We start from the raw sequence: 9,115 nt of genomic DNA, 5'->3' as shown, positions 1-9,115 counted from the left end.
TTCAAAATCGACGTTTCACGGCCAAAGAAGCATACTTTGAGTATTTCTTCACTATTTTCAAATATGTTCACTGAAACCATTATTTTTATACTTTTTGCTTTAATTCAAGCAAATGTAACGATATTCAATCAAAAAACTTAAAATTCATATACTTAATGGCAGTGTGTAGCCATCTTTGATCTACTTGTTTATTTATTTTTTTATTTATATATTTATTTATTCCTGATTTTGATTGTTTTATTTAAAGAAAAACAATAACTCGTTCATATTTTATATTAAACGAAGTAAAAAAGTCATGCTTTACAAAAGATATTAAACTATATCCATGTATTTGCAAAACTTTATTTAAATTTTAATTTATATTATTTTTTTTACGGTTATTCTCTTTTAATGTTCTTTATCTAATTTTGTTGTCCAATTGACGTTAATCTTAAGAAATTTAAGGAGGGCAATAAGTCGCTTGAAGACTTGGTCCCTCCTCATGAGCTTTTGTACTAACATATGCCAAATAAACTTTGAAACTTTGAAACTTTGAAACTTTGAAAACTGTTAAAATTCAATTTTTCAATAAGAAATCGTTGTCACGGATTTTGTATCTTGAAGAAAAAAAACATGCGATTTTTTCGGTACTTTTTTGAATGCATTTTTTTCTGGAGAAATTTTTGACCGAATTCAGCTTAATTCCCTATAAAACACTCATTAAAAGTGATTTCATCTCGATTGAACAATAAATAAAAATGTACCTCGATTTTTAATAACATTTTCAAAATCGACGTTTCACGGCCAAAGAAGCATACTTTGAGTATTTCTTCACTATTTTCAAATATGTTCACTGAAACCATTATTTTTATACTTTTTGCTTTAATTCAAGCAAATGTAACGATATTCAATCAAAAAACTGTTAAAATTAAATTTTTCAATAAGAAATCGTTGTCACGGATTTTGTATCTTGAAGAAGAAAAACATGCGATTTTTTCGGTACTTTTTTGAATGCATTTTTTTCTGGAGAAATTTTTGACCGAATTCAGCTTAATTCCCTATAAAACACTCATTGAAAGTGATTTTATCTCGATTGAACAATAAATAAAAATGTACCTCGATTTTTAATAACATTTTCAAAATCGACGTTTCACGGCCAAAGAAGCATATTTTGAGTATTTCTTCACTATTTTCAAATATAACCGCTGAAACCATTATTTTTATAATTTTGCTTTAATTCAAGCAATGTAACGATAATCATTCAAAAAACTGTTAAAATTCAATTTTCAATAAGAAATCGTATTCACGGATTTTGTGTCTTGAAGAAGAAAAACATGCGATTTTTTCGGTACTTTTTTGAATGCATTTTTTTCTGGAGAAATTTTTGACCGAATTCAGCTTAATTCCCTACAAAACACTCATTAAAAGTGATTTCATCTCGATTGAACAATGAATAAAAATGTACCTCGATTTTTAATAACATTTTCAAAATCGACGTAACTCGGCCTAAGAAAAACATTTTGAGTATTTGTTCTCTATTTTCAAATATAACCACTGAAACCATTATTTTTGTAATTTTTGCGTTAATTCAAGCAAATGTAACGATATTCATTCAATAAACTGTTAAAATTCAATTTTAAATAAGAAATCGTTGTCACGGATTTTGTATCTTGAAGAAAAAAAACATGCGATTTTTTCGGTACACTTTTAAATGCATTTTTTTCTGGAGAAATGTTTGACCGAATTCAGCTTAATTCCCTATAAAACACTCATTAAAAGTGATTTCATCTCGATTGAACAATAAATAAAAATGTACCTCGATTTTTAATAACATTTTCAAAATCGACGTTTCACGGCCAAAGAAGCATATTTTGAGTATTTCTTCACTATTTTCAAATATAACCACTGAAACCATTATTTTTATCCTTTTGGTTTAATTCAAGCAAATGTAACGATATTCATTCAAAAAACTGTTAAAATTTAATTTTTCAATAAGAAATCGTTGTCACGTATTTTGTATCTTGAAGAAGAAAAACATGCGATTTTTTCGGTACACTTTTGAATGCATTTTTTTCTGGAGAAATTATTGACCGAATTCAGCTTAATTCCCTATAAAACACTCATTAAAAGTGATTTCATCTCGATTGAACAATAAATAAAAATGTACGTCGATTTTTAATAACATTTTCAAAATCGACGTTTCACGGCCAAAGAAGCATATTTTGAGTATTTCTTCACTATTTTCAAATATATTCACTGAAACCATTATTTTTATACTTTTTGCTTTAATTCAAGCAATGTAACGATAATCATTCAAAAAACTGTTAAAATTCAATTTTCAATAAGAAATCGTATTCACGGATTTTGTGTCTTGAAGAAGAAAAACATGCGATTTTTTCGGTACTTTTTTGAATGCATTTTTTTCTGGAGAAATGTTTGACCGAATTCAGCTTAACTCCCTATAAAACACTCATTAAAAGTGATTTCATCTCGATTGAACAATAAATAAAAATGTACCTCGATTTTTAATAACATTTTCAAAATCGACGTTTCACGGCCAAAGAAGCATATTTTGAGTATTTTTTATCACTATTTTCAAATATATTCACTGAAACCATTATTTTTATAGTTTTTGCTTTAATTCAAGCAATGTACGGATATTCATTCAAAAAACTGTTAAAATTCAATTTTCAATAAGAAATCGTACTCACGGATTTTTTTATCTTGAAGAAGAAAAACATGCGATTTTTTCGGTACACTTTTGAATGCATTTTTTTCTGGAGAAATTTTTGACCGAATTCAGCTTAATTTCCTATAAAACACTCATTAAAAGTGATTTCATCTCGATTGAACAATAAATAAAAATGTACCTCGATTTTTAATAACATTTTCAAAATCGACGTTTCACGGCCAAAGAAGCATACTTTGAGTATTTCTTCACTATTTTCAAATATGTTCACTGAAACCATTATTTTTATACTTTTTGCTTTAATTCAAGCAAATGTAACGATATTCAATCAAAAAACTGTTAAAATTAAATTTTTCAATAAGAAATCGTTGTCACGGATTTTGTATCTTGAAGAAGAAAAACATGCGATTTTTTCGGTACTTTTTTGAATGCATTTTTTTCTGGAGAAATTTTTGACCGAATTCAGCTTAATTCCCTATAAAACACTCATTAAAAGTGATTTTATCTCGATTGAACAATAAATAAAAATGTTCCTCGATTTTTAATAACATTTTCAAAATCGACGTTTCACGGCCAAAGAAGCATATTTTGAGTATTTCTTCACTATTTTCAAATATAACCGCTGAAACCATTATTTTTATACTTTTTGCTTTAATTCAAGCAAATGTAACGATATTCATTCAAAAAACTGTTAAAATTCAATTTTTCAATAAGAAATCGTTGTCACGGATTTTGTATCTTGAAGAAGAAAAACATGCGATTTTTTCGGTACACTTTTGAATGCATTTTTTTCTGGAGAAATTGTTGACCGAATTCAGCTTAATTCCCTATAAAACACTCATTGAAAGTGATTTCATCTCGATTGAACAATAATTAAAAATTTACCTCGATTTTTAATAACATTTTCAAAATCGACGTTTCACGGCCAAAGAAGCATACTTTGAGTAATTCTTCACTATTTTCAAATATATTCATTGAAACCATTATTTTTATAGTTTTTGCTTTAATTCAAGCAATGTAACGATATTCATTCAAAAAACTGTTAAAATTCAATTTTCAATAAGAAATCGTATTCACGGATTTTGTGTCTTGAAGAAGAAAAACCTGCGATTTTTTCGGTACTTTTTTGAATGCATTTTTTTCTGGAGAAATTTTTGACCGAATTCAGCTTAATTCCCTATAAAACACTCATTGAAAGTGGTGGTTCGAGCCCACCCGGGACCGGTGTTGTGGGATCTCAAATGTAACGTAAAAACCAAAGTTTTTCCACAATACCTGACAACCATTTAATTTTTGGGTTTCCGTGCCGCATTGGTTAGCGCGTTCGGCTATGAACCGAAAGGTTGGTGGTTCGTGCCCATCCGGGAGCGGTGTTGTGAGGTCTCAGATGTGACGTAAAAAGTCAGAGTTTTTCCACAATACCAGACGAACATTTTATTTCTGTGCTTCCGTGGCGCAATGGTTAGCGCGCTCAACTGTTATTCAAAAGGTTGGTGGTTCGAGCGTGCCCATGAGCGGTGTTGTGATGTCTCAGATGTGAAGTAAAAAGTCGAGGTTTTTCCACAATACCTGACGACCAGTTAATATTTGGGCTTCCGTGGCGCAATGGTTAGCGCGTTCGGCTGTTAACCGAAAGGTTGGTGGTTCGAGCCCACCCGAAAGCGGTGTTGTGAGGTCTCAGATGTAACGTAAAATGTCATAGTTTTTCCACAATAACTGACGAACATTTAATATTTGGGCTTCCGTGGCGCAATGGTTAGCGCGTTCGGCTGTTAACCGAAAGGTTGGTGGTTCGAGCCCATCCGGGAGCGGTGTTGTGGGATCTCTAATGTAACGTAAAAACCCAAAGTTTTTCCACACTGAAACCATTATTTTTATACTTTTTGCTTTAATTCAAGCAAATGTAACGATATTCAATCAAAAAACTTAAAATTCATATACTTAATGGCAGTGTGTAGCCATCTTTGATCTACTTGTTTATTTATTTTTTTATTTATATATTTATTTATTCCTGATTTTGATTGTTTTATTCAAAGAAAAACAATAACTCGTTCATATATTATATTAAACGAAGTAAAAAAGTCATGCTTTACAAAAGATATTAAACTATATCCATGTATTTGCAAAACTTTATTTAAATTTTAATTTATATTATTTTTTTATGGTTATTCTCTTTTAATGTTCTTTATCTAATTTTGTTGTCCAATTGACGTTAATCTTAAGAAATTTAAGGAGGGAAATAAGTCGCTTGAAGACTTGGTCCCTCCTCATGAGCTTTTGTACTAAACTATGCCAAATAAACTTTGAAACTTTGAAACTTTGAAACTTTGAAAACTGTTAAAATTCAATTTTTCAATTCATTTTGTTGTACAATTGACGTTAATCTTAAGAAATTTAAGGAGGGCAATAAGTCGCTTGAAGACTTGGTCCCTCCTCATGAGCTTTTGTATTAACTATGCCAAAATAAACTTTGAAACTTTGAAAAAAAAAAAAAAACTTTGAACTTTGAAAAAATCGTTGTCACGGATTTTGTATCTTGAAGAAGAAAAACATGCGATTTTTTCGGTACTTTTTTGAATGCATTTTTTTCTGGAGAAATTTTTGACCGAATTCAGCTTAATTCCCTATAAAACACTCATTAAAAGTGATTTCATCTCGATTGAACAATAAATAAAAATGTACCTCAATTTTTAATAACATTTTCAAAATCGACGTTTCACGGCCAAAGAAGCATACTTTGAGTATTTCTTCACTATTTTCAAATATGTTCACTGAAACCATTATTTTTATACTTTTTGCTTTAATTCAAGCAAATGTAACGATATTCAATCAAAAAACTTAAAATTCATATACTTAATGGCAGTGTGTAGCCATCTTTGATCTACTTGTTTATTTATTTTTTTATTTATATATTTATTTATTCCTGATTTTGATTGTTTTATTTAAAGAAAAACAATAACTCGTTCATATTTTATATTAAACGAAGTAAAAAAAGTCATGCTTTACAAAAGATATTAAACTATATCCATGTATTTGCAAAACTTTATTTAAATTTTAATTTATATTATTTTTTTTACGGTTATTCTCTTTTAATGTTCTTTATCTAATTTTGTTGTCCAATTGACGTTAATCTTAAGAAATTTAAGGAGGGCAATAAGTCGCTTGAAGACTTGGTCCCTCCTCATGAGCTTTTGTACTAAACTATGCCAAATAAACTTTGAAACTTTGAAACTTTGAAACTTTGAAAACTGTTAAAATTCAATTTTTCAATAAGAAATCGTTGTCACGGATTTTGTATCTTGAAGAAAAAAAACATGCGATTTTTTCGGAACTTTTTTGAATGCATTTTTTTCTGGAGAAATTTTTGACCGAATTCAGCTTAATTCCCTATAAAACACTCATTGAAAATGATTTCATCTCGATTGAACAATAATTAATAATTTACCTCGATTTTTAATAACATTTTCAAAATCGACGTTTCACGGCCAAAGAAGCATACTTTGAGTATTTCTTCACTATTTTCAAATATGTTCACTGAAACCATTATTTTTATACTTTTTGCTTTAATTCAAGCAAATGTAACGATATTCAATCAAAAAACTGTTAAAATTAAATTTTTCAATAAGAAATCGTTGTCACGGATTTTGTATCTTGAAGAAGAAAAACATGCGATTTTTTCGGTACTTTTTTGAATGCATTTTTTTCTGGAGAAATTTTTGACCGAATTCAGCTTAATTCCCTATAAAACACTCATTAAAAGTGATTTTATCTCGATTGAACAATAAATAAAAATGTACCTCGATTTTTAATAACATTTTCAAAATCGACGTTTCACGGCCAAAGAAGTATATTTTGAGTATTTCTTCACTATTTTCAAATATAACCGCTGAAACCATTATTTTTATACTTTTTGCTTTAATTCAAGCAAATGTAACGATATTCATTCAAAAAACTGTTAAAATTCAATTTTTCAATAAGAAATCGTTGTCACGGATTTTGTATCTTGAAGAAGAAAAACATGCGATTTTTTCGGTACACTTTTGAATGCATTTTTTTCTGGAGAAATTTTTGACCGAATTCAGCTTAATTCCCTATAAAACACTCATTGAAAGTGATTTCATCTCGATTGAACAATAATTAAAAATTTACCTCGATTTTTAATAACATTTTCAAAATCGACGTTTCACGGCCAAAGAAGCATACTTTGAGTAATTCTTCACTATTTTCAAATATATTCATTGAAACCATTATTTTTATAGTTTTTGCTTTAATTCAAGCAATGTAACGATATTCATTCAAAAAACTGTTAAAATTCAATTTTCAATAAGAAATCGTATTCACGGATTTTGTGTCTTGAAGAAGAAAAACCTGCGATTTTTTCGGTACTTTTTTGAATGCATTTTTTTCTGGAGAAATTTTTGACCGAATTCAGCTTAATTCCCTATAAAACACTCATTGAAAGTGGTGGTTCGAGCCCACCCGGGACCGGTGTTGTGGGATCTCAAATGTAACGTAAAAACCAAAGTTTTTCCACAATACCTGACAACCATTTAATTTTTGGGTTTCCGTGCCGCATTGGTTAGCGCGTTTGGCTATGAACCGAAAGGTTGGTGGTTCGTGCCCATCCGGGAGCGGTGTTGTGAGGTCTCAGATGTGACGTAAAAAGTCAGAGTTTTTCCACAATACCTGACGAACATTTTATTTCTGTGCTTCCGTGGCGCAATGGTTAGCGCGCTCAACTGTTATTCAAAAGGTTGGTGGTTCGAGCGTGCCCATGAGCGGTGTTGTGATGTCTCAGATGTGAAGTAAAAAGACGAGGTTTTTCCACAATACCTGACGACCAGTTAATATTTGGGCTTCCGTGGCGCAATGGTTAGCGCATTCGGCTGTTAACCGAAAGGTTGGTGGTTCGAGCCCACCCGAAAGCGGTGTTGTGAGGTCTCAGATGTAACGTAAAATGTCATAGTTTTTCCACAATAACTGACGAACATTTAATATTTGGGCTTCCGTGGCGCAATGGTTAGCGCGTTCGGCTGTTAACCGAAAGGTTGGTGGTTCGAGCCCATCCGGGAGCGGTGTTGTGGGATCTCTAATGTAACGTAAAAACCCAAAGTTTTTCCACACTGAAACCATTATTTTTATACTTTTTGCTTTAATTCAAGCAAATGTAACGATATTCAATCAAAAAACTTAAAATTCATATACTTAATGGCAGTGTGTAGCCATCTTTGATCTACTTGTTTATTTATTTTTTTATTTATATATTTATTTATTCCTGATTTTGATTGTTTTATTTAAAGAAAAACAATAACTCGTTCATATTTTATATTAAACGAAGTAAAAAAGTCATGCTTTACAAAAGATATTAAACTATATCCATGTATTTGCAAAACTTTATTTAAATTTTAATTTATATTATTTTTTTTACGGTTATTCTCTTTTAATGTTCTTTATCTAATTTTGTTGTCCAATTGACGTTAATCTTAAGAAATTTAAGGAGGGCAATAAGTCGCTTGAAGACTTGGTCCCTCCTCATGAGCTTTTGTACTAAACTATGCCAAATAAACTTTGAAACTTTGAAACTTTGAAACTTTGAAAACTGTTAAAATTCAATTTTTCAATAAGAAATCGTTGTCACGGATTTTGTATCTTGAAGAAAAAAAACATGCGATTTTTTCGGTACTTTTTTGAATGCATTTTTTTTCTGGAGAAATTTTGGACCGAATTCAGCTTAATTCCCTATAAAACACTCATTGAAAATGATTTCATCTCGATTGAACAATAATTAATAATTTACCTCGATTTTTAATAACATTTTCAAAATCGACGTTTCACGGCCAAAGAAGCATACTTTGAGTATTTCTTCACTATTTTCAAATATGTTCACTGAAACCATTATTTTTATACTTTTTGCTTTAATTCAAGCAAATGTAACGATATTCAATCAAAAAACTTAAAATTCATATACTTAATGGCAGTGTGTAGCCATCTTTGATCTACTTGTTTATTTATTTTTTTATTTATATATTTATTTATTCCTGATTTTGATTGTTTTATTTAAAGAAAAACAATAACTCGTTCATATTTTATATTAAACGAAGTAAAAAAGTCATGCTTTACAAAAGATATTAAACTATATCCATGTATTTGCAAAACTTTATTTAAATTTTAATTTATATTATTTTTTTTACGGTTATTCTCTTTTAATGTTCTTTATCTAATTTTGTTGTCCAATTGACGTTAATCTTAAGAAATTTAAGGAGGGCAATAAGTCGCTTGAAGACTTGGTCCCTCCTCATGAGCTTTTGTACTAAACTATGCCAAATAAACTTTGAAACTTTGAAACTTTGAAAACTGTTAAAATTCAATTTTTCAATAAGAAATCGTTGTCACGGATTTTGTATCTTGAAGAAAAAAAACATGCGATTTTTTCGGTACTTTTTTGAA

Source organism: Phalangium opilio, unplaced genomic scaffold, assembly GCF_054372755.1.
Source record: "Phalangium opilio isolate 3A_F unplaced genomic scaffold, DU_Popi_V2 ptg000360l_1, whole genome shotgun sequence".
NCBI classification, from domain to species: domain Eukaryota; kingdom Metazoa; phylum Arthropoda; class Arachnida; order Opiliones; family Phalangiidae; genus Phalangium; species Phalangium opilio.
This window is presented reverse-complemented; position numbering follows the sequence as displayed.